The sequence below is a fragment of the Hylobates moloch genome, unplaced genomic scaffold (genome assembly GCF_009828535.3).
Source record: "Hylobates moloch isolate HMO894 unplaced genomic scaffold, HMol_V3 SCAFFOLD_11, whole genome shotgun sequence".
Classification (NCBI taxonomy): Eukaryota; Metazoa; Chordata; class Mammalia; order Primates; family Hylobatidae; genus Hylobates; species Hylobates moloch.
In genome coordinates this window covers 19,265,674-19,290,636 of record NW_026652286.1, presented here as the reverse complement: position 1 = coordinate 19,290,636, position 24,963 = coordinate 19,265,674, and positions in this window count along the sequence as shown.

Genomic DNA, 24,963 nt, shown 5'->3' with positions numbered 1-24,963 from the left:
TTTTTTTTCTTTTTTTTTTTCTTTTGGAGACGGAGTCTCGCTCTATCGCACAGACTGGAGTGCAGTGGCATGACCTTGGCTCACTGCAACCTCCGCCTCCCAGGTTCAAGCAATTTTCCTGCCTCAGCCTCCTGAGTAGCTGAGATTACAGGTGCATGCCACCATGCCCAGCTAATTTTTGTATTTTAGTAGAGACGGGGTTTCACCATGTTGGCCAGGCTGGTCTCGAACCCCTGACTTCAGGTGATCCACCCGCCTTGGCCTCCCAAAGTGCCGGGATTACAGGTGTGAGCCACTGCGCCCAGCCAGACCATATTTTTAAAAGCATTAATTGTGTGTGTATGTGAAGAATGCAAAAAAAAAAAGTGCTATAAGTGCTGTGATGGATGTCTGTGTAAGATCCAGCAGAGGCAGAAAAGTAGAAGCTGTTACCCTTTGCTAGGGATCTCTGGATTTTTGTTCAGTCTTAGATGAGCATTTTCTCTTTTGCAATAACTTGTAACAATTTTAGAATCCATAGAGGGAACAATTGAAGTCCTAAATGGACTAGGATATGTGTGGAGGTTGACAATTTTGTTATGGCTACTTCTTTCCTAGAAAAATCCCAGGAGGGTGCCCATTGTGTGTTACATAGTTCTGAGAATATCTCCACTAACCTTCCTGCTAGCAAAAGAATAATAAACGCTCACTATGCTGAGCATATACCCAGGATGAAGACAGCAGAAATGAAAGGGTTACGCAGGACAAATGTGCTTCATGAGATCTCAAGAAAATTCTGTTTCCAAGTCAAGCAGTCAATGCAATTTAGAATACTCAAATTTTGTCTGTTGAATATCTTGTCTCATCGTGTACCTAAACTTGGACTTGATGGTGCAGTTTTACTTAGAGCTCTATATTTGTCTTCCCTCATTATCCCTGTGGGTGGGCTCAATGCGGGGTGGAGGAGAAAAGGTACTCTGTGAGTACTAAATAATCCTACTAACATCACATAGCCTTGAGTCACTGGAGATGTGTTTTATAAGTCCTGTTAAGTTTGATCTCTTTTACTCCTACTGCAATTATCTGTTGGAATTTTATAGGACTGTGGACATACCAAAGGGAGGGATTTAATTGTTAAGTACTTTCAGCCTAATTGGTTCTCAATTGGAGGAGATGCCTTGGGTCTGGAAACTTGCCACATGTTAGCAGAGCATGTAGGTTCATTGCTCACCTGTGGAGTTGACAGATACAAGAAAATGTTCTGACTTGGCATCAGTTTTGGCATTTAGTTGGCTTAACTGTCTTCAAGGCTGCTCCTAGGACTTTTTATTTGTCAGCTGTTCCTGTGTTGGGTAGACATGGAGGCTTTTACCAAGTCTCTTAGCTACCTGGGCTAAGACCCTGACTGTGGCAATTTGCATGAGGCAGGAGGGAGTACGGCTGTATTGGTGGTCCCCATAGAAAGCCATGACTGGGGAACTGATCAATGTCGTTTTCAACATGTATTTTATTGTATCTCCTTGCATGCCCAATTAAACCAGTGAACAAGTTATTCATGTTATTAAATATAGAGGGGACTAAGACCTAGAGGAGAAATGGTTAAATAGTTGTACATCTATATGATATCTAGTACACAATCATTACAATCATGACTTTGAATATTATTTAATAATCTAAAAATTGCTTACTATGAATTATTAAGTAGTGATATCTATAGCATTTAAGTTTTTGCCACAAAAGAAAAAAATTCTGAGTGGCATTTTTGTCAGGAAAAAAAGTAAAATAAATCTCTTAAATCTTTATATAAATTAAGTTTAAAGATTCTGGATTCAGACTGGCCTTGTTTAAAAGCCTGGGTAACTTTCTCAAAGCCACCTAATTGCTGCATGATTTAAAAAAGCTGATTAACCTTATTATGACTATTTTTAAATTTATAAAATGGGAATAATGTTCATAGCACTTACTCCATAGACTTATTTCAACTATTTAAGATGCTTATCTATCTAAAGTGCTCAATTCATTGCCTGGTACACAACTAAAGGTTGATAAATGTCATTATATGTGCACACATAAATTCAAACACACACATAGGTACACACACAACATACATTTATATGCCTTGTTGAAACATTTTCTGTCTTGATAATCAATTTTTCTTTCTCCCCCAGCCCTCTGCCATTAATACTAAGCAATGAGGGGAGGAAAGGTGCCATCAAGAATTGCAGTGTCCAGTCCCATAGCCACTACCCATAGGTGGCCATCAGGCAATTGAAATATGGCCAGCCCAAACTGAGATGTGCTGTTAAGTATAAAATTCACATTGGATTTTGAAGACTATAGAAACAATTTTTGTGTGTGGGGGTGGGGCAGGGGGCATTCTGGTTGGCTTTTACTGATGACACTACTTTTATTTTTTTGTAGTTGTAGGGTTTATATAATAACGTGGTGCATTACCAAAAATTTTATTGAACAATATGAAAAACATGGGAAATGTCTAATTTTTTTTTCCTGCAACCTTTGCCTCTTGGGTTCAAGCAATCCTCCTGCCTCAGCCTCCTGAGCAGCTGGGGCTACAAGCACGTGCCCAGCTAATTTTTGTATTTTTTTAGTAGAGACAGGGTTTCACCATGTTGGCCAGGCTGGTCTCGATATTCTGATAGATTAGGTTAAATATGTTATTAAATAATAATCACAATTTTTGGGGAAAGGCAAAGACACAGACCCTCTGTGACAACATTGTATGGAATATTCTTCCCAAAGTAATTAGGTTTGAAGCCACTCTAGTACTTCTCTTCTGTTTCCTACTCCTGAATTTTAAGTTGTACCTTCCTAATGTTTCTGTTTGGATTCTACTGTCACCTTAAACTCATCATATCCTAAAATGTATTTTTATTTTCTTCACAGCTGTATTATATTTCTGATTTTCCTGTTTCAGTTCTATTCTCACTGTCCTTACAACCTTACTTCAATTTCCTGAATGACAACAATAGATTTTCATCTGGGGCCTCTCCCATCACTTGATTCCATTTGTATTCATTTTGCCAACCGAATCCAAACTAATCTTGCTAAAACATCAATTATTTTTAAAAAAGTGGAAAACCTTCAATGGCACTCATTTTTCCATAAGATAAAACCCATGCCATTTAGCTTGGTACTTGGGGCCCTTCCAATCAACCCAGATTATCATTCTGGTCTTCTCTCTAATTTCTTGGTCTAGGTTTTCATTCTAGAAAACGCTAATTACTTGCCAGCCTTCAAACATAACTTATGGAGTTGATAAAAAGTGTTCCAAGATGCTTTTTACACAGGAAAAGAAGTAGATTTTGCAGGTTGAGTGTAGGAAGAAGAGATTTAAATTTTGGACATATGGAAGTTGATATGCCTTTTAGATAAGTTAAAATTTTCTTTTCAACTAACTTACCTGAGGAAGACAAGAGGCTCTTGTTATAATGGGTTTGAGAAAGGGGAAGAGGTATAGAAAAAGAAGACTGGAGAATCATTGGACTGTTCCTCAAGTTACAAGCTTCTGATTGCATTCCAAAATGCACTGACTATAGAAAGATGATGTTTCAGATTTAGAGTTATTTGGGAATTTACTCTGGGCTATTTTTCCAGGAAGGAAGGAGGCTTTGATGTCTACCTTCAAAGGGTATATTTCCTGAAGGGTGATGGAGATAAATGGAATTGCCTATGGCCTCAAATTGAATTATTTCTGAGGTCTTGCACTTGTGAAAGTCTTTATGGTTTCTAAATAGTTTTTTTTTTTTTTTTTTTCCTGATCATTAGCTCATGGCATTATCTCAAGACCATGAGTGACATATGATAGACAATATTATTGCCATTTTGGAGAACACGTATACGCAGAATTTAGCCGACTTTTTCAATAACACAAAGCTACATTTTGATATTACCTTCCAGTGTTGATTTCCGTGTTATTTATATTGCTTTACATTGCAAAATGCAAAAATCACTCCTTGCCTGAACTGTTCAGTCTTGACCTGTGAAGTAGATGTTTCCTGGTTTATCTTTAAGGATTAGCTTTTCACTTGCAGAGGTGAGTTTCCCCTGGGAAATCCATGGCAAAGTTTTCATTATGTACACTATTCAAATATTATTTACATTGGTTTTTGGTTGAGGGAAAAAATAATATCCTGCTAATTCTTACCTTTACAATTCAAAGAAGTTTGACATATGCAGTAATCCAACCTCCATTTCTAAATGTTTATTTTTTATTAGAAAAGTAATGAATGTTCATTATAGTAATATTGGAGAATGCAGAAATGTGAAAAATGAATTTATTTTTATTTTTATTGAACTATAATTTGCATACAGTGAAATGCACTGATCTTAAGTGTAAAGTTTGATGAGTTTTAAAAAGTGTTTACAACTGTGTAACTCATACACTAGTCAAGATATAGAACATTGCCATCACCCTGACATCACTTTTCTATCTGTCTCCATCTGCCTTTCTCACTCTAGGCAACGTCTGTTCTTATTTTTATTAGGAAAGTGGAATTAAAAAAAAGTACTGAAGTCCCACCACTCAACAATCAATCACTGCTTAACCTAGCAGCATCTTTTGACATCACTGATCATTCCCTTTGTAATTCCATACCTTGGCTTGGCTTCTAAGGCACAGCCTTCTCTCATTATTCTGCTCACCCTCCTGGCTGCTACTTCTCTGGGTCCTTTGCTGAGTTCTCCCTATCTTTCCACCTCTAATTGAACAGGGTCAGCATTTGGCCCTCTTCTGTTCCCTATCTGTATGCTCTTCATAGTGATATCATCAAGTCAGATGGCTTTCAGTGCCATCTCCAAGTAGCCAGTTCCCAAGTTGATACCCATAACTCTCATCTCTCCCTTGAACTTGAGTACTATATCCAATAGCTTCCTCACATTCTCACATGAATGTCTAACAGACCAGACCTCTAAGACAACACACTCCAAGTCTAAGCCGTGATGTTTACACCCAAAACCTCCTCCTTAGGGTCCTCATCTCAGAAAATGACATCTCCAGTTGCTTAGGCCAAAAGATATGATGGCATCCTTGACTCCACTCTTTCTTTCATAACATGTGACAAACCCATTAGGAAATATTGTCCACTCCACTTCAGAGTATGTAGAGAATCTGACAGATTCTTAGTGATTCCCATGCTAACATTTGAATCCAATCCACCTTCATCATTGTTCCCCTGGACTAACGTGGTAGTTTTATAAGTGGTTGATCTGCCACCCTGTAATTTATTCTCCATGCAGCAGGTAGACACAATCTTTTAAAATATTAAAGTTTTCTCCAAAGCTGCAATCATTCTTTATATTTAACTTTACATTTTGCTTTTTTTCCACTCAATTCCATGTCATTTCAATTTTTCATGTCATTACAAACTATAAACATAATTTTCAATAGCTGAATTACCATTACATGGGGAGATACACCATGATTTGTTTATACAACTCATTATCATTGGACATTATTATTTTAACTATTGTTAATAACACTGTAAAGAATATCTTGGTTCACAAATTTGCTCAACCCTTATAGTTATAATATTGGATCCATAGCCGGGAATTGCTCAGTTAAAGGGTAGACATTTGGAGGCTGTGTAACTATATACTGTAAAGTTGCTTTTCAAATGGAATGGATCAGTCTATACTCCCACTAGTAGTACTAACAACAAAATCATTTATATTTTTTCCTAAATAGATTGAATTTTATTTACGACTTTAAGAAAGTATAAATAAAAGATTAATCCAACATGGTTTATATTTATTGGAATTTAATAAAATATATTACATAAATTAGTTTAGAGTCCATTTGCTATTGTTAATTATAAGTTAGTGCAGACAGTACTACTCAACTCTAAGCCCACAGAATTGGGATGCCATATAGTAAAGTTGCTGAGGTTTGGAAACATAAAGTTTGATTAATGGCTTAATCACTTGGTAGCCATGAATTTGAGCAAATCACTTGCCATTTTTGAGCCTCCGTGTTTTCATCTATGAAATAGGGATAATAAAAGCTGCCTTGCAGAAATGTTGCAAAGATTAAGTGAGATAATGTTCATAAATCACTTAGCATCAGGGTGGCTCTCATAAATAATAGTTTCTATCCTCCCTTCCATAGTTATCTCTTGTCCTAGGTTTACATTCTCACCCTAGCCTACGTGGAAATAAACTGTAAGCAAGCCATTTCTCCTGTGGCTTTCTGAACTTCTGTGAATATAAGAGTTTCTTATTTTGCTTTGTTCAGTGCAAGATAGACAGTGTCATTTCAGGATGTGAACAGCATCAGGTGGGGCTTGCTGTATGAGGACTGGGACTGAGGAGCTGGCTGGAGTCCTGGTCCTGAGAGGATGGGGTTAGAGAGGGGAAGGGGCAAACAGGAGAGACAAGCTGAGGGGCAGAACTGTGACAGCTCCAGAGATGAGGATAAAGTGGAAAGCAGGAGTCTGAGGCTGGCTAAGATGAATGCTATTCCTAGTGGTGAGGAACAGATGAGAAGGCAGGAATCCTGAAGCAACACACGTAAGTCAGCGTACCAACATTAACGCCCACTTTTAAAAACTCTTTTCTTTGAAATCATTTCTAATGTATAGAAAAGTTGTAAGAATAGTGCAAAGAACTTCTGTAGACTCTTTTTCAGATTAACTAGTTTTAAACATTTTGTCATATTTGTCTCATCTCTGTGTGTGTATGTGTGTGTGTTTACTACTTAATGCCTTAGTTTCTTTTTTAAGAAGAAAGATTTTCTCCTATATAAACACAATATAATTATCAAATTCAGGAAACTGGACATTGATACAACACTTTAATCTATAGTCCACATTCTAATTTTATTAATTGTTTCAATAATGCCTTCTATAACATTTTGTAATCCAATCTTGGATTGTGCAGGGTATTTAGTGTTCATGTCCCTTTAGTCTCCTTTAAACAGGAATATGTCTTGTCCTTACTTGGTTTTACATGATATTGACATTTTTGAAGATTATAAACTAGTTATTATATTTCATTATTTTTTTGAGACAGAGTCTTGCTCTGTCACCTAGGCTGGAGTGCAGTGGCATGATCACGACTCACTGCAGCCTCAACCTCCTGGGCTCAAGCAATCCTCCCACTTAAACCTCTCAAGTAGCTGGGACTAGCGGCATGTGTCACCATGCCTGGCTAATGTTTTATATTTTTTGTAGAGATGAGGTTTTGCCATGTTGCCCAGGCTGGTCTCAAACTCCTGGGCTCAAGCAATCTTCCTGCCTGGGCTCCCAAAGTCCTGGGATTATAGGCTTGAACCTCCGTGCCTGGCCTGGCCTGTTATTTTATATTATGTCCCTGAATTTGGATTTTGTAGAGCTCATGTTTTAAATCTGCTTTTGAATAACATGTCTCTTTCAAGAGATTGCAGTTAGACTCTCTGTCCAGATTGAGCTGGGCTCAAGAATTCTCGATATAGCAGGATGTGTGGAGCATCTGTAACCACTGGACATAAAGCAGCTAGTGAATGCAGGGGGTGAAGGCCATAGGGTGGGGTGGAGACCCTTGTACCTGAGCCAGGGTGTAAGCTCCCATCAGTGGACTGGCAGGGACCTTGAGGGGTCACCAAGGCCATCTGCTTGGACTTCAGCAGAAATGCACCTTTCTACTCTTCCAGATGTGCCAGTTTATTTTTAAAGCCCTCCAGGGAATGTAATTCTGTGTGTAGCTTCCACACTGGTGCTCTCGTCTTGCTGTGTAAAGTTTTCTCTGTTGATCACTAACTTCCTCAAGGAGCAGATCTTACATGTTTTTCTCATCCTGTTTTCCAGAAGGGCTGTCTGTGAGGCGTGAGCCCTTCATTCTGTATAGAGAATTATATTTTATCACTCGCCCTCAGGTTTCTTTTCTTTAGGTTAGGCTAAAGAAAAAAAACCTTACACATACAGGGTAAAGTATTGTTACCTGTTTGCTAACAACAATGTATTATCATATCAATAACTACACATCATCATAGCAATAACTCATTTCATTTTAGCATTGGATTTATTTTCCATAGGCCTGACTATCAAGGGGACATGTTACAACATTTTTCTAGTCATCTTTTTTCTTTTTTATTATAAAATAATGAATGTTTATTGTAAAGTACAAATTCAAAAATTATAGATGAGTTAAAGGAAAGAAGAAGATTTCTTCTCCTTTCTTCTTCCATACCCCTAATTACATTCCCCAAACTGAACCACTGTTTATAGTTTTTATGTCTGCAATTCCAGATATTTTTCTATAGAAATACAAGAATACATACACACATATATATACACACACAAACACACACACACTATAAAAATTAAAATGGGATCATATATATGTATTTAAATTTGATGTTGTTTTCTGAGTTTAAAAATAATATACATTCTTTGTGGAAAATATAAAAAGAGCACAAAAGAGATTATTTAAAAAACACCCATAATTCCACCACTCACCTCTTCAATGTTAGGATATTTTCTTAGACTTCTTTTTAATATATGTGTATTACCATATAGTCTCTTTAATGTTGTTCTCTTCCTTGATTAACTTTGAGCATCTTAGGCTGTTTAATGTTTTTCTTCTTAATTTGGGCCCAACTAATGTAATTCTCTCATGAGATTAGGTTATGAAAGGCAGTAGAGAAACAACAGACTGGCAGAGTCAAGAGACCAGGCATGCAGAAATATTTCCAGGAAGCAATAGATGTCCTAAAAGGGAACACAGCATCTATTACCCATAAACCACTCAATGAACAGGGCTTCTGATAGCATTAAGACAGTGTCTTCTATGTCTAAGGCCAGATTCCTCATTTGTTACTAATTCATCACTGTGGGGAGTCCTGGTAATAAAGTATTGAATAACAAAAACATGAACCTTGATCTCCTTTTTTTTCCCCACAGTTTAGTGGGTTTTTCTTTTTTTGTGCCACAGAAACCAATGGCTGAATCTCATTATTTTGTGAGCTACCTTGATTTTGAGATTTTATTTCTTTTCTTGTTTTACATTGTGAGTCTTAGGATGCAAAACTTACCATGAATAATTTTTCAAATCAGTTCTTCTTGATGCATTCAAAACTTTAGAGAATGGCTGTTATGTACTGTCTTGCTGAAAAATTGTTCAGATTCATAATATCTCAGGGGGAGGGAGACTATAAATGCCTTGCTTTAGGGGTTAGGATGGCCATATCAATTTCTCTTATTTACGCATGCCCACCCCTTCATGTGGACTGAAGCACAGTGCCCAGTATTCTGAGACAATTCAGAGAAAAAGAGGGTAAATAGTAGTGTTCTTCACATAACTCATATCCTTTAAGTATAGTGAATCTTGGAATTTGTGTCATAGATCACACCTTGGATCATAGTCCCGCCTCCACTCTGTCCCCATGCCCCTTTCTGCTCATCAGGCTTGGGATCTGAGTGCCCAAATGATAACAGGATTGCAGCAGCCTCATAACTACTCTCTTTTCTCATCCTTCTCACTTTCGTCACAGAATAGGGTTTCTGCATGGGTCCTCTCTTCTTATCTCTGGCTGGTCACTCCATTTAACATGGTAGAGCCACCTCTTATACTCTACCTGTTGGGCATAGACCCTGAGATTTTCCCAGTATTTTTTGGTATCTTTGTTCTGTTCTCTTATGCCTTGGGCAGGGTTCCTGCTGCATGAATAGATCTCTGGTGACTACATCCACCTTCAGTTAGCTTCCTGAATTCTTTTCAGCCAACAAATATTTATTGAGTGCTCATTATGTGCCAGGTGTTATTCTAGGTTTCTAGGATATGCGAGTGAACAAAAGGATAAAGATCTTGCTTCTCATGGGTCTTGCATTCTAGTGGATGCTTCAGGAATGAGAGATTGCTATGTTTGGGCTGGGACCATCATGCCCCATCAGACACCAAGCAGTTCTCGCAGCTGCTTGCTCTGGGATTAACATTGGTAGTTTACACCAATCTCATCTTGCTTTTATTTTTCTCTGATTTTGTATTCTACATTTTTTCACATGCTTTCTCTCTAAATCTACCTAAGTTATGGCAGATCTTGAATTTATAGAATATTTTCTTCCTCAGTATGCTCATCCCTTCTTCTGAAAGTTCTGTGGGCCAAAATGATCCAAGTGCATATTTGCATTTGACAAAACCAGCCAGTTCCCCTACACCCCCACCACCATTTTTTCGGTCAGTTAATAGATGGCAAAAGCTCCAGGTCATTGAAAATAAATGTATAATATTTATTATGCTTGTTAAAGGTAGAGGTTAAGATCATGACACAGTGAGAAAATAGTTTTTGTGCCTGTGGAAATAATTTGCATTTGGGAGGGTTGGGGTGGCCAAAACCTTCTGAAGTAAAATGCCTTAAAATATGGAGCCTCAGAAACTAGTGTTGAGAATAAACTTCAGTTCTCTTTGGGGGTTGTCTGAGATGCCCTGTGCTTGTTTGTGCTATTTGTATTTTCTTTCTTCTATGTGGTTTCTGGGATCATTGCGCTATTTTAGCTCTTACTTAGCCACACTCCCTGTTGAGATGCTAAAATATCCTGAAAGTGGCAGTGCTAAAGTTTTGCATGCCCAGGAGGTGGATAGTGCAGGGTTGATTTGTAATGACACTTTACTGTAGAGTAAATTTTTAGCTGTAATGATATTTTGGGCTGTTTGATCCCACCAGATTTGAAGAAGTTTGAATTACCTTAAATAACTAGAACACAGACACTCCTATGTTACTCCTGAGACATGCTCACTAAAGCATGGAAATTAATTCAGATATGCATTCAAGCTTCATTTAATTTTAATCTAAGGGTTTATAGAATTATTTACTGATATTTGGGAAATGAAAGGTATTCCATGAGGAAAGTCTGATTGAGAGTGGCAACAAGAGCAAATCCATAGTTTAATGTTTATGAACCTTCTGCCTTGGTTAAGGAAACCATAGCATTTAACGATGGCTGCATATTCTTTGATTGTCTTCTCATATAGAAATGGTATCTATTTCTCCACTCTCAAGTCACAGGCTAGCCTGTGACTACTTTGACCTATAGAATACAGTGGAAATGATGCCTCAGTTCTAGACATAGCTTTTAAGTGACCTGAAGGTTTTGCTTCTTCATCTTGGAGCCATGAGCTGCTGTGTAAGAAGTCTGACTACCTTTCTAGAGGGGCAATGTGGAAAAACACTGACACAGGATGAAAAGGGAGAAGAGCCCAGCTGAGACCAGCCTTCCAGATGTTCCTGCCAAGGCACAGCAAAGTGAATGAAAAAGTCAGTTTGAAAATGATTATCCAGTCCCATTTACCCCAGCTTATGTCACATGGTCTAGTGATATACCACCCAGTTGAGACTTTCCCAAATTCTTGATCCATAAAATTGAGAGCAAAATAAAATGGTTGTTTTAAATTGCTATATTTTGGGCAGTAATCAGTAAAAGAAATGGAAATTTTTGTTTGAATTCAAGGTTCAACATTTTAGAAATAAGATTTTATTTATTTATTCATCTGTCAACCTACTCATCCACCAAACAACTTACCAGGAGTTCATTATATTTCCAATGACACCGGACTAAGCCGACAGAGGTCTTAGCTTTACCCTGATTTAGCATCAAATTATGAAGTCTTATTCAAGAAATGAAACTCTCTTTTAACATTTTTGTTTATATTTATTTCAAACACACTGAGGACCTACCATGTTCCAGGCAGTGTATAAAGTGTTGAAGAAACAATGGTGACTAAAACAACGTCCTCATGAGGCTTATTTACAATGGGGAAATACAAAATAAATTTTCTTCTTCTATTCTGTAAAATATGATAATACTAATCTCACAGGACTTTCGTGAAGACTAAATGATATAATGAATATAAAAGCCTTTTGTATGTATCCTTTAAAAAGGTAAAAACTTACTGAATGTTGATGGTAGTAGCGGTAGCAGAAGAGCGGAGTTAAAGCAGATATTTAACACTCAGAGTGAAAATACAGTATGTGTAAGTCAAAAGTAACCACCTATAGCAAGAGTTATTAATCTGGATTTAGTTTTGGGCTCCTTATTGGACTTTAGTGGATCCAGTAAACTTTTGAAATGATAAGCCAGAAGTTGTGTGGATATGTATATGCACAATATATTTTGTATTAGAAACTCAATGTTTTCATTGGATTTTCAAAGGCAATAGTAATCCTGAAAGGTAAAGAACCATTGCTCTATATAATAAAGGCAACTGTAATGTATTAAACATGTTCTAAGAGCCAACTACCTATTCAGTATTTTCATTATACTAATTTAATCTATATAATCCTTGTAAGGGGAGGACTCTCATCACCATTGTACAGATTAAAAACCAAGGCTCAAACAGGTTAAGCGACTTATCCAAGTTTAGTAAATGATGGGCTTGGGATTCCAGGTCAGCTATGTTTGACTCCAAAGGTCTTTCTGCTGCACCATATGTATCAGTCAGGATTCTTAGTTGAAAGCTACAATACTCAATTATGCTCATTTAAGCAAAAAGGAAACTGCACTGGGGTGACACCACAGCTCAAAAAACTTATGGGAAGAGCGGAGAACCAAAATCACGTCCCAGACTACTATAGTGTCTGAGGAATGGGTACTTTAGCTTACACTGCCAACATCAATTGGAGATTAACAGGAGAGAAAAGGAAAGGAAAATTAATTTGAAACAGAAAATACAGGCCGGGCTCGTTGGCTCATGCCTATAATCCTAGCACTTTGGGAGGCTGAGGCAGGTGGATCACGAGGTCAGGAGATCAAGACCATCTTGGCTGACATGGTGAAACCCCGTCTCTACTGAAAATACAAAAAATTAGCCAGGCATGGTGGCAGGCACCTGTAGTCTCAGCTACTCAAGAGGCTGAGGCGGGATAATGGCGTGAACCTGGGAGGCAGAGCTTGTAGTGAGTCAAGATCACACCACTGCACTCCACCCTGGGCAACAGAGCGAGACTCCGTCTCAAAAAAAAAAAAAAAAAAGTAACAGAAAAAGAAAATACAGTGTGTATATTAGTGAATAGATTTGGCATGGTAAATAAGGAAATACAGCTAGCTTATAGTTCTTATTTCTGCTTTAGGCCATGCACCTTAGTTGGTGTTTCTGATGGCTTCCCTTCACTGCTCACCCTATTATGCAGCTTCTGCTGGTGAGGTTAGCCAAGATCCCTTCATTCTGGAAAGACTGAACCTCCTGATGGTTATGGATTATGACAGCCTTCCAGAAAAGTTATTGCCTTACGTTACAGTGACAGAAGGTAGCCCTGGAGAGCTCTTGGTTTTGGTTTGTTTGTTCTTCCAAACTCCCATCTGCCCCCATAATGTAGACTGAATAGTCAGGTCAGTGGCTTCAGCCAGCCCTGTAAGCCTATGAGCCTGTTAGTGGTTAGTTGGTATAATGAAGAGCCTGGAATAACCACTTAGCTGTCTTAGCTTCTGGCTGAGTGGAAGTGTTTTGGGGGACCCTGGTAGACATATTCCACCTTTGAATATAGAAAACTTTAAGCAAGTAGTGTCCAAAGTCAAGGGGAGAGAAAGCAAACATTTTGTGGAGAGAGCCGTTTGGAATAATAGGGAAGGGTGCCTTTCTACTTTCACACCTTGGTTTCAGCACCTGTCTTCAGCCTGAAAGAAACATTATATTCTGGTTACTTGTCCAATATCATTTGCTACATTCCTCAGGATATCACCCCAACCTCACAATGTGATTTTCTTCCAGCTGATGTTATAAATGGTCTGCAGTTTCCCATTCCTTGATTCTGTAAAATCAATTGCTTTTGGGTGATATTTAATGAGAGCAACAAAATTCAAGGTCAACTGTATCTTAATTTATATACATGAAGTGGTTTACTTGGTGAGAAACAATGCTGTATGCGATACATAACAGGGTGTAAACATTAAGTAAGATCACATGGTGGTGATGTTTGCAGACATAAGGTAGATAGGAAAAGCAAATCTAGAAGACATGTCTACTTTAGAAAGAAAAAAAATCACATCATCTTTATGTAACCCAGGCACTCACTGGGATCTAGGGTTATGATGCCATGTCAGAGATTCAATTTTGTCCCTGCTACAGGATCCAGGCCAGACAGTGAGGGATAGTCCATATTGTTGAGCCTATGCATAGCCTCCATCACTGCCCCCGTTGAGTGCTTTATTGTTGAGCACTTTGAGTAGCCACTGGAGTGTTTGGGAAAGCAGAACAATTGATATCCTCAAAGTTGTTTGTCTTATCCTTTTGTTTATCAAGAGCTGATTCTGTAGTGGAGCTTTTTGGTGAATGTTGATGTGAAACACAAATGTTATACTTGTGGCTGATTCTGAAAAGTCCATTCATTAACCTCTTTACTAAATCACATTGTCATAGATTCTCTAATCTTGCTCCTTAGAAGCCATTTTCCACCTGGCCAACCTGCTGAACCCTGCTCATGATACAGTATGGATCCCTACATCATGCCACACCTCCTCAAAGTAAACAATGAGATGTTTTTTCTTTTTAATACCAAAATTTCCCTACTCTACTTCTTTACAGAGCCAAAGCAAAGCACTTATGACTGCTGCCAGAATATTGTGTATGTAGCAACTTCTGTAAACTAGGCCTAAGTTTTTTCCTACTCAGTCAGTAAACTCATCACAGAGACTAGCATCCTCTGGCTCTGCCTGCCACCTTCCATAAAAGAAATCCACCTGGATTGTAGTTACCAGGTTCCAAGAGCCAAATACATTTGCTCCAATGAAGACACCACACTTCAGAGAGCAACAGCAAATGGAAACAATAGCTGATACATTTTTCTTAACCTCCTATCAGTCTTTAAGTATCACTTCTCTTCTTCTCTGCTAGACACTTGAGTTAGATGACAATGTGTTAAAAAAATCTTTATTCCTGTATATTTGATGATAGCACTAATCTGTAACTTTCCTCCAAGGATGTGGTATTACTTTAGATTTACTTATTTTCAGTAGAGCATGTGTTTCTACTGGGCCTTTCTACCATGTATTTCTGTGAGGATTCTGATAGTTGACATCACTTCTAACTACGTCATCAAGAACTAGGAAAATAACCACAAGATGGCTTTTGGATCTCTCTCTATGCTTATTCATGGGAATGGTTTTTGGTCAAAATTCCATTAATATCCTCACCGTCATTAACTTTCACTATGTGCGAGTACTACAGTTGACTCTGGGATTCAAGGATTAGTGTTAACACAGATCCAATGTTAGACCACTCCTGAAAAATCTGTTTGTTGTTTGGTTGGTTGGTTGTTTTCCTTTCCCCATTGCAACTTTAATTGGCATAGATCCCATGGGAAGGTATAGGAAGAAGAGTCACACTTAAGTACATAATTTTAATCATACTGTAGGGTCTTTTATTGAGAATATCTAGACTTTTCTTCGTTCAGTGATTCTGGAGGAGTAAACTGAGAATTTGATGAGGGGATCTTACTCTATTGTGATGCCCCAAGTAAATCCTCTGATTGATGGACTTGGAATTGTTTCATTATATCACTCAAGTAGAATTTGTTTAGTTCTATTTCAGAGCCAGGAAACCCTGATCAATTAGCCAATACCAAAGATTTCTCTAAGTGTGAGTCATTCCAATTAATCCTCCAGCTTTACTGGTATTATGGTGACCACATAAAAACCGAATCTAACTTTTAATGGCCACTTGACATCTGCCACCCTCAGGATCTTGGAATTAAGGAGTCCATTTCCACTGAAGTATCTCCCAACAACATCTCTGACTTATAGAAAACAACTGCAAAAGTAATCTTCAGCTGTACTGATATGCTTCTAATCAGTGTATTTCTTAATAGTCTTGTTAATAGAAGTTCTTCTGAGGCCTCTTGGGAGACATGTTTAGGGTTTTGTGTATGAGTCACATAGAAAACACCCTTTTCAATGTTTCAGGTCCGGTGTCTTAGGATTACTTTCTCTACATTATACCAGAAATTTAAGCTATCCTAAGTCATTTAGCATGGGCCACTATTGAGAGTCCAGGTTTCTGTCTACTCATCAAACCAATACTTAGAACCTCTCTTGGTTGTTGGAGTTAACGTACTTAACTTAGAGTCTTTGGTAAATGCGCTTATATCAACATATTCAGATTGAACAACAATTATCTTCTTTCCTTCTTCTTAAACATATCTCATATTTTCACCAACATAAACTAGCCATATATGGAAATCATCTTGTTGAATAAGCTTTATTCTCTGGAATTTGATTTTGTAATTTCCTTCACTGGAGCACACTGGAATATGACTCTAAAGGTTTGGAAAGCACAAGGGATGGGGAGGGGCTTGGAGTGGAGGATGAGGAAGATTGCCTGTCCCTTGCAAGGTAGCTCTCAGGTGGTGTCATTAGAATGCCTTAAAATGAGGCAGAGACTGGCTTAAGAGACAGAAGAGGTGGTATTTGTTTAGGAAATAGTGGTTCAGCGGAAATCGGAGTTCCAAGGTACTCGAGTCCCCTGAATCTTCCCATATGTATCCATTTGGATTTTCATCATGCATCACTTCCTGGTCAGTGTTCTAATTCATACAAGAGTACTGGCAAGGTAATGGACTCAACTGACTGTATATATAACTCAATAACAAATAGGATCAGCTTCTTTTTTTTTTTTCAGTGAAGCAGCAAGACAGAGATTATTTTAGCCCATGGTATCAATTTATCAATCTTTGGGAAGTAGCCACTTTATCCCAACAATATTGAATGTTTCATGCCTTCATGTTGTTCCATGAGATAGCAATTGGTTCCCTGAAATCTTCCTTTTAATGGAAAATTTATTCCACATTACCATAGACAATGCATTAAGGCCATTTTGTCCCTGTGTATTGCAACTGTAAAAACCTGTCCTATAATTTTAGCTGATTTTTAAAAATTTCATTCAGCCCTATTCAGGCCAGAGAACCAATCCTAGATTTTACCCACTTCTAGCATGGCACATTGTATTTTCCAGAGATGGTTGTAAAAATATCTAATATTCTAACACATTCCTTTTGCAATGTGACCTGCTATTACAGTCTGACCCTCTCCCTGTGAAACTGGACTAGCTATGGTGATACTACATGGTTTCTTATTTATTTTTATTTATTTTATTTTATTTTTTTGAGACGGAGCCTCGCTCTGTCACCCAGGCTGGAGTGCACTGGCACTATCTCGGCTCACTGCAAGCTTCACCTCCCGGGTTCATGCCATTCTCCTGCCTCAGCCTCCCGAGTAGCTGGGACTACAGGTGCCTGCCACCACGCCCAGCTAATTTTTTGTATTTTTAGTAGAGATGGGGTTTCACTGTGTTAGCCAGGATGGTCTCAATCTCCTGACCTCGTGATCCACCCGCCTCAGCCTCCCAAAGTGCTGGGATTACAGGCATGAGCCACCGCACCTGGCCTATTTATTTATTTTTTTAAAGACAAGGTCCCACTCTATCATGCCGGCTGGTGTGCAGTGGCATGATCATAGTTCACTATAGCCTCAAACTCCTGGGCTCAAGTGTTCCTTCAATCTCAGCCTCCTGAGGAGCTGGGACTACAGGTGCATGTACAAAAAAAATTTTTGTATATTTTTAAAGAATTTTACATTTTTTACATTTAAAAAAATTTTTTTTTAAATTTTTGTAGAGATGGGGTCTCACTATGCTGCCCAGGCTAGTCTCAAACTCATGGTTTCAAGTGATCCTTCTGTCTCTGGCCCAAAGGACTGAGATTACAGGCATTGACTGCCATGTCCCACTGCTACTGCACGGTTTCTCCTGCTTGGTCAGAAGCAGCACTTGAGTTTCTCTTTCAGTCTCTTGACCGATATTTTGCTCAGGATGCTACCTCTTGTATCATAGCCCCCAGGGTTGTTTGTTTGTTTGTTTTTGTTTTGTTTTGAGACAGATCTCACTCTGTCATCTAGGCTGGAGTGTGGTGGCGCGATCTTGGCTCTCTGTAACCTCCTCCTCCTGGGTTCCAGCATTTTTCCTGCCTCAGTCCCCGAGTAGCTGGGACTACAGGCGCACGCCACCATGCCCTGTTAATTTTTGTAATTTTTAATAGAGATGGGGCTTCACCGTATGGGCCAGGCTGGTCTCGAACTCCTGACCTCATGATCCGCCTGCCTTGGCCTCCCAAAGTGCTGGGATTACAGGCATGAGCCACCACACCTGGCCACAGCCCCCATGTTTTAGGAAGCTCAAGCCACATACAAAGACCACATGTGTGTAATCTAGTAGGCAGTCCCAACTAATCCCAGCCTTTGAGTTATCCCAACCTAAGCACCAGATATGTGGATGAAGAAGCCTCCCGATGATTCTAACCTGCAAGACCTGATTAAGTCTAAAACATGTGATTCTTCCTATGTGAAGCCTCAGACACTCTGGAACAGAGACAAACCATCCTTGCTGTACCCTATCTGAATTCTTGGCCCACAGAATCTGTGAGCATAATGAAATGATGGTTGTTTTATGCCGTTGAATTTGGGTTGATTTATTACACAGCAATAAATACCTGGAACACTAGATAATGTTACTGCAACTAATTCTTGGCACTCATTTTTTGTATCAAAGTTCTTGGGTTCTAAGTTGCAAGAAGACTGCCTCTGGATGTTTTAAGCATAGAAGGAATTCATTGAAAGGGTATTGCACATATGTGCAATGTAAGCCCAACATGCAAATCGGTTTGACAGAGTGTTTAGAAAAGACTTAAATAGATTTCATCCTTATGTTTGTCTAATCCTCCTACTTGAATGCAGCATTATATGTTGTTTTTGTTGTTGTTGTTTTTAAAAAAAATCCTCTAAGTCATCTTTAAGCACCTATGAGAAGATCATGACAATACTGTTTATATTATCATAATCCTTAAGCACTCTATAATTTATACAGAACTAGCACAAATTTTAGCCATTTATATTTTGATCCACTCAAGCAGTCTGAAAGGTTGATAGGGCAAAAATTTCTACCCCCTTTTAAGTGAGGAAACTGAAGCTTTTAGATGCTACGTGACTTCATCGAAAACTCACATGGCACATAAGGGCACTGATTCCCCCACATCTAGCATTCTTATCTTCTGGATGTCCTATAGGACTCAACTGCCACAGCCACCTGCAGAGCTGAGGTCATCAGGCCGTCATCAGGGTACTCTGCCCTTCTTAGGTGCTGTAAGGAGGAGATCATTTATTACACACGCCTACAGACTGGACATTGTTGCATAATTGCCAAGAGATAGGCAAGAGTTGTGCTGAATAATCATAACATAATCTGATGACAATGAAGTGAGGTGAGGATAAGGATTTGTACTTAGACCTAATGTCATTTTTAGCTCACAGTTTTTGCAACTATGTATGTCAATTATGCTAGAGTTCTAGAGTGTTGTAGTTGGAATACAGGAATGTTGCAAAGCTCCCCCTCAGGGCATCCCACAACTGTCAAGACCTCACCCTGTAGGGGCAGAAGGACATCACCACCCCTGAGTGTATCTTATCTTTCATGAGGAGATGGGGTGACTTTCGAGGATGTGCCCAGAAAAACCTCTCCAGTCTAATATTCTCTGGTAGCCTTTGCAGAAAATACATCTTTTGGCTTTGTTGGTATATACTGTAACTGGTACATTTTTATGGAGCCTCATCTTCAGTTTTCTGTAGTATTCTATAGGATTTAGTACAGATTGTAGAAATGGACAAATGGCCTTGTTTATCCATTCTTTTTTCTTCCACATAAAATCACAGCTACCATTTGTTATTTTCTAAATACTAGGGGGTTGTGATATATAATTTATATAATTATATTATTAACCTCTATCATAACTCTGTGATAACTGGGACTTAGATATCCATAAAACTTGCCCAATATTTTATAGCTCCCAAGTAGCTTAGGAAAGATTTGAACCTAGTCTTCTCTTCCTCCAAAGCCTGGAGATCTTAACACCACTGCTCTGAGAGATAATAATGCATCTCTTTCAAGTCAAAATTATAGGAGAGTTCATGGCACAATGTGCTATCTTCATGAAGCTGCTGTTTCTCACCTGCCTAGGGCCTTACTGCAGAAACATGTGTCACCATGTGGAAAACCTGGACTACTCTTCCACTTGGGTCCACAAGGTGATTGCCTATACTACTTTTATCTGATGCTATTCAGAACAACATAGCCCACATCTATCCAGAGGGTATTCCCTTCCATTTGTGTGGCCATCCATGGCTACATAAATATATTTCTCTTTGTCTTATGCCACTGTAGTTGCAGGACATTTGGAGGATTATTGTTGAAGAAAGGAAGAATGTCCATTGGTAGAATGAAAATTCAACTGGAATGTTCAGAAATTTATTCTTTTATGTAGTCACTTTTTGTTCTCCCTAAGACTGTGATCTTTTTAATCAACCTGACATGTTCACATACCTCCTCCCAATGATCCAGCACCATTGAAATGCTCCTATCTTCATTCTCAGTCTATCATTTTCTGTCTTGGTCTCTACCTTGGCTCTTTATCTCTTTCTTCTACTGTGTCCTTATATCCTGACATCAGGAGAAATGGAAATGTCTTCCATATCTTTTGGTATTTCCTATCCAAAATGGTAATTCAGCAAGCAAATTAATTGCAGCTGAGTAATTAGTATACTTTTATAAAGTTAATGTATATTAGCTGATATATAACTACATGTTGTGTATTGGGCTAAGTCTCTTACAATATCGTTTTCAGTCTTCAGAAGCCTCTATGGAGTGGGATATTTCAATCTAAATTCTATAGATGAAGATAAATTGATGCCCAGTGGATTTAAATATTATACAAAGTCCCACAGGCAAAAATATGACAGCCAGGAAGAAACAGTATCAGGAGCAGAAACTGTCTTTCTAAAGCCTATGCCTTTTTCATAGTGCCATCTTACCTTTTAATTTCAGGGCCGGTAAAATAATGTGTAGCAATTCCTTATTTATTATCCCACCATCATTGCTGAAATGCTATCTTCTTTTGGAATCAAGTTACTCCTGTGATCAATTTTAGGAGTTGGGAAATTGTATAGGTTGAAAGATCCCTTAAATGAATGTTACCCTAAAGAGAAAAGCTCTTTAAAGCTGTTGGAATCTGGGCTGAAAAAACCAATTTCTATCTATGCTCATGTTAGAAAGGCTTAACCTAGAATAGCTTTTTGAGTGAAATCATTGACCTCATTTTTCTTCTTTTTCCCTTAAACAGAACCAGTTGGAGATAAGTGTATGTTTGTCCCTTGTCATTTATTGTTGGTGTCCACAACAGTTTTATGGATCAGCTGTTTTTATGCTCTTATGTGTATGTAGAGAAATTTCTTGTGGCTTCTGTTGGTGTTAATTTCTGGATACCATGATTGCTTACTGGCATGGTGAAGATGAATGAAATTCTCTCTAGTACTGTGAGGCCCATTTACTTATGTGTTTTTGAAGTGTTTTTAGTGAACTTTGGAGATAGCAAATTTATTTTCCCATAATAAGCAAGGTTTAAATAAACACATTTTTATCATTTTATTTTATTTAAATGGGATAAATTATTTATCATTAAAATAATACTTTATTATTATTTTGTAACATTTACCAATTGGAGGCTTCTCCCCCACTAGACTGTGAGTTTTCAAATGTGAGACTGTATCTCTATATCCACAATCCTTTATAAATTGGCACCGTCTTACTTGTAATGGACATTTGTCATTTTTCTTACCAATATCTGTTTCTACCTCCTTGAGTAATCAGAAACAAATTTGATTTGAAAAATCTAACTTTCCTCCATTGTTACAGCTTGATAGGACTCTATCAAGGGACTGTGTTCTCCCCAAGCCAGGAGGTATCTAAATTGGGCCTAGCACAGAACTGGATGATCTGTATTACAACACTTAACTTTTGGCTTCCTTTAATATTATGAAAATAAAGGGAAAATATATGTTATAATTAACCAGACATTTACCTTGCCCTCAGCAACAACCTTCTGTGGCTTTATTTTGGAAGTGAGTAATCATCAACTCATCTAATAAACATTGGAATATCTACTATATAATGGGAACTGTGACTGGTATATGCTCCCTGCTCTCAAGGAGCTCAGAGTATAGTAGGGAGAAGTAGATCAAAGATAAATTACACATCACATGGAGATGTGTTTACAACATTGTAGGGGCTCAGAAGAGTGAGGGGCTAAATATTTGAAAAGAATAAACAAGGGTAGAGAAGATTTTCCTGGAAGACAAAGAGGATTAGGTTTCCTAGTTAAGAGGTGCAGCAGGCTCCTCTAAAGTAGGAGGATCCTCTAAAGTAGGAGGAACAAAAAGTATTTGGATAACTTGGAAAAGTTCACAGTAGTAATCTTTTGGAGTAGAATGCGAGAGAAAGAGGAGGTAGATTGGGAGTAGATAGAATTATTACGTGCTTTGTGCACCAAGGTCAGGAATTTAGAATTCATTTCATAGGCAGAGGGGTTAAGATGCAGAGATTCAAGTCAAGTGAAGAAGATTATTTTCCTTGTTTTCCCAAGAAGTGGGACAGATAATACCAAAGAAATATTTATTAACACTCTGATCAGTCAGGAAGGGCAGCAGGTGAGATAGGGTTGGCATCATTAGATAAGACAAAGATGAATTCAATTCCATTTATTTCTCCCTCGTTTTGATTAGCATTTTTCTTCCCTGATTAAAGTTAATTCATTTGAGCAATTGACAAGTGGGGCTTTGTATCAGTCTTCTTAGGAAAGTAGATAGGACGTCTGGTATTTTCTTCTTTATATTTTGTTTTTATTGAATAGCCCACTCGTGATTTATCATGAGGAACCAAACTGTATCCATCTCTAGAATTTCCTAAGAAATTGCATCCTTGTCCTTTATTCACATTAGCAACTTTATTAAGGATTTCGTGTTTTTTTCTTCTTCCACATGGTCTCAAGAGTGGAGGGAAATCCTGTCTGTTATACAATGTAGCTCATTGCATAATGGGTCATTGTATATTTCTGAAAAGATAGAGGCCAAGGGAGTTTGGAAGGAAACAAAAAATGGCATTGAAATGTGATGTGTCAGTGGAAAAGGGAGAGGCAGAGAATTACAGAAAAAAAGAGATGTGGGGCAACTATTTTTGCTTTCTACTTCTCATCAGTTATTAATTCTAAACTCTATAAAGCATTAACAGTATGCAATTTTCCTTTTTTTGTGTAAGTTTATGGAGTACAAGAGAAGATTTGTGACATGTATATATTATGTAGTGATCAAGTCAGGGTATTCAGGGTGTCCATCACTCAAGGACAACACATTTTTGTTAAGTAAAATGGAAACAATTTTTAAAAGACATACAGCATTAGAAATTTTAGGACATATATACATAAATAAAATGAGATCCTCTTTTGAGAAAAAATTCTTTATTCTCTGTAGATGTGATTCAGTTCATTCAATTCAACAAATATTTGTTGAACTTCGCCTGGGTGCCCTTGAGGATTTCAGCATTTCCTGGAAGCATTGAACAATGTGACTCACTATCCATGATACCATGTTGTAAGTCAGAAAGATGTATACAGTGCTATGAGTACATAAAGACAAGGATGCTTAATTTTACCTGTTAGGGCCAGAGAAGGGCTTGACATAGAAATACTTCCATATCTGACCTAATACTTTAATAATGAATTTGAATTTTCCAGAAATGAAGAAAGGATGTTATGGGAATAAGGAAGAGTATGGGCAAATGCAAGAAGAATGGAAATGTAGGGCATGCTATGGAAACTGTTCAGCTTCTTACGGTCCTGGAATCTAGGAGGTGTGAGAAAAAGAGGACTGGGAGGAGACTGGAAGGTAGTGTATCAGTTAGAATTCTCTGGTTACAAGCAACAGAAACTGATGAAATAGGCCAACTGCACACACACATACACACACATCTGCAAGCACACATGCTTACACACACACATACACACACACACACACACACACACACAATATATTGTAAGAACTTGGTGCTACTCGGAATTATAGGAAATACTGAAGAGCCAGGATACAAAAAAGACAGGAAGTGGGCCCTGAGAAACTGACGGTGGTCTCTTCAGGCAGCCTCATGGGATGAATTATGTTCAGTGAGTTCCTTTAAACACCAAAGACCAGTGGGATAGCATCTGAATGGTCCAACTTGGACACCTATTGGCTTAGAGAGAACAAAATCCCTTGATAGAGAGTCCTATCAAGCTGTAACAATGGGAGAAATGGTTCCCAAATCAAACTTGGTTGCTGTTACCCAAATAGTTAGGAATAGTTATTGGTAAGGAAAATAACAAATGTCCATTACAAGTAAGATAGTGCCAATTTATGAAGGGTTCTATATGTAAGCTGAGACTTTTGAAATGTATTTTAGAGGCAGAATCAACAAGACTTCATGGCCCATTGTTTGTTGGGGGAATGACAAGGGAAGGGTCCAAGAAAATGACAGAATTTTTTCTCAGATGGATACGTGGATAATGAAACCTGTAACTGAGATAGGTGTTAGAGGAGGGTGACAAGTCTATTATGAAAAGCTAGACATATATTTAAGGTGAGGATGTATCACAGATATGTAAACATAGTTTTAAAATACATATATATCACATCTACCTACAAATAAGTCTGAAAATTTCCAAAACAATTCCATGCAGTTTTATTAAACATACAGTAATCCATACATGTCTTATCCAAAAAGTACTGGTCAAGAGCCTCTCTTATTTAGAGTACCACCCAAAAAAAATGAAGTCAAAAGGACCTCTGCATGTCGAAATGGGTATCATAGAACCCATGCTACGAAAACATTTTAGTCACAAGAAATCCCCTCAAGATCTCTCAGGGACAAATTTTACTTTAGAATGATTATAATAATTATAAGTAACTACTTAGCTTATAGAAGATTAGGAGCAGCAAATTATAAATGAATGTGAAAGTGGGACGTGCTTATAACTGCTTAAAATAATAACCTCATATTAAAGAAAGAGAAAATACAAAGTTTCGAAGATTGAAGGGCTTTAAGGCATATGATTCTGAAACTGCATAGCATGAGGAAAGAATTCTTATGCAGATAAAG